Source organism: Echinops telfairi, unplaced genomic scaffold (assembly GCF_000313985.2).
Source record: "Echinops telfairi isolate 266 unplaced genomic scaffold, ASM31398v2 ScPeMD7_7420;HRSCAF=8458, whole genome shotgun sequence".
Lineage (NCBI taxonomy): Eukaryota > Metazoa > Chordata > Mammalia > Afrosoricida > Tenrecidae > Echinops > Echinops telfairi.
Window position 1 is genome coordinate 16,551,417 of NW_022111320.1, and position 2,664 is coordinate 16,554,080.

At 43.0% G+C, this 2,664-nt stretch overlaps 1 protein-coding gene across 1 annotated transcript in view; it reads right to left on the reverse strand.

The window, feature by feature from the left end:
• The window catches only part of LRRC31 (leucine rich repeat containing 31), a 39,416-nt gene that overhangs the window by 22,536 nt on the left and 14,216 nt on the right, over positions 1-2,664 (reverse strand). The window lies entirely within an intron of this gene.

Sequence of the window (2,664 nt, forward strand, 5' to 3'; positions counted from 1 at the left end):
AAGGAATCTAATGGTAGAAGCGAAAAAGAGGCAAAGATGTTCCCTCCCAGTGAAGTTACAGTCTCAGAAATCCACAGGGGCAGGTCTGCCCTGTCCGAGTTTGAGCCCCTGGACTTGAATTTCTCCCACTGGCCACTAATTCTATGGGTCAAGTTTTGAATGTCCAGAAAACCCCATGTGAAAATACAAGTGCTCTGGGAGTTACAATAGCACCCGAATTCAGACGGCCTAATTGTGAGAAAAGAACTCCCCTTCTGCTCAGGGCACCCACTTACAACTAAGGCAAGGACTCCGGGGTGGGGAGAGTGGCCCTGATCCTCGGGTGTCTAATCCAATCAAAAGGTTCCTTTAAAAGGAGGCAGGAGAGTCTAAGTTTGAGATGTGAGGATTGAAGCAGAAATATGAGAAAGAGAGAAAGAGGCCCCTGAAGATGGTACACTGAGGGCTTTGAAGACAAGAAAGGAGACAAGAGCCGAGGCCTGTAGGTAGCCTCTGGGAGCTGGACATGGTGAGGCCCGCGATTCTTTCGTGCAGCCTCCAGAAAGAACACAACGGGAAATTGTGGGCACATTGTTTTCTAATGACTGCATACACAAGTGGGTAGCAGCAAGGACAAAAGATGAACATTAAAAAGCAGCCATTAAAATAGATGGGTCAACCATACAGAATATTTGGCTCATGGCAATTTAAAAAATGGCAGCTAGAGTTTGTCAATGGCCAAGATGCCTGAGTCATTATGAAATGCGTCAAGAGCCAAGTGGACTATCTCATCATCATTGCACTTCATTCTTTACAACAAATACTTCAAATACTCTAATCCAATAGTCAATTTATGTCCAGAGTTTCAATTAACAACATGCTGATCAGAAAGAAACTAACCTGGAATAATGCCACCAGAGACAGAATGAAGATCAGTCCTTTCTAAGGTGCCCTTCTTATGAGCCGAGAATATGGCATATGAAATCAAAGTTCATCTTGAAAGAATAACATGTCATAAGAACATTATAGCTGGTGACGTAAATAGGGTGAATTCGTTAAATGAATTGTTTTGATACTATTTTGCTGCCCAGATAAAATGTATTCATTAGGTTTCTACATAGTCATTGCTTTTACTTTGTAATCTGTAGTCCTCAAAAATATTTTTATTTCCTTTTTTAAAAAAATAAAGTCCATCCTTACAAAAAAAAAAAAAAAGAATGCAACCTATGACTTGGGGCTTCTGACCTCATGAACCTACAGTAACAACTGTGAGCTGTTTTAAGCCACTGGGTGATCATTTGTCAAGGAAATCGCGGGAAGCTAATGTGTTTGGCCAGAGGTCGATGTGAGGGGGAGCAGGGGACTGGTCATCACAAGGGTATCGTATGCTCACTTTGACATCAGGCAACTGAACTGACTACGACAGAGAGGAGCTCAAATATGAAGAACTCGCTGTGTGTGATAGCCGCGCAGGTCAGGGGTAGGACAGGTAGTGAGAGAGTGCTGTTTCTGAAGCCATTTCACCCCGCACAATATCCAAGAGCTGCAGTGACCAGAGAGCTCAGCCTTAGGGGTGAGTTTACTGCCACCGGGTAAGCGAAGAGCTACCCAGATGGAAGTGTGCTTTCTCAATGTGCCGAGTCACCTTCAACTACAAACCACAAAGCCTCCCGCATCTGGATGCCTTTTCCACTCTCGGCCTTATGAGTTGGGTTGCTAATCACAAGGTCATCAGTTCAAAACCACTGGCAGCTCTCTGGGAAAAAGAGGCATTCTACGCCTGTAAAAGTTACAGCCTCAGAAACCCACAGGGGCAGTTCTACCCTGCCCGCTTTGAGTCAGGATCTACTCAATGGCAGAGAGTTTGAGCCCCTGGACTTGAATTTGTACCACTGGCTACTAATTCTATGGATTAGATTTTGAATGTCCAGAAAAACCCCATGTGAAAATACAAGTGCTCTGGGAGCTACAACATTTCAAGCCAGGAATAAACAGGATTTCAGTCAGCTGGAAGTGACTTTCTATAACTCTGGGGTATCTTCCGGGATCAGGAATAAAGAATGCATGGTCAATTAGCTACCTTCAATGGGGCTGGAGAGAGCCATGCATTTTTGCCATCCTAATTTATAACAATTTTAATGGGTGTGATGATTCTGAAATGACGCTTGATTTCTATTCTACTATCAGTCAATGAAAAGGAAACCCTAGTGGCACAGTGGGTTATGTGTTGGATGGCTAGCCATAGGGTCAGCAGTTCGAAAGCACCAGTCACTCCAAGGGAGAACAATGAGACTTTGTGCTTCTGTAAAGGTTTACAGCAGTTTTGATTTGTTATTTAGGGTCACTATCAGAATGAGCTCAATGGCAGTGTATGTTTGATTGATCAGTAAATGAAGAAAACAAAATGTCAAAATGTCATCACAAGACAGGCAAAGAAAGAAAAGACCAACAAAATAATAATAATTTATAAATTATCAAGGGTTCATGAGGGAGGAGGGAGCGGAGAGGGAGGGGAAAAATGAGAGCTGATACCAAAGGCTCAACTAGAAAGAAAATGTTTTGAGAATGATGATGGCAACAAATGTACAAATGTGCTCGACACAATGGACGGATGGATGGATTGTGATAAGCGTTGTACGAGCCCCCAATAAAATGGTTTTAAAAAAACCCAAAAACATCACCACA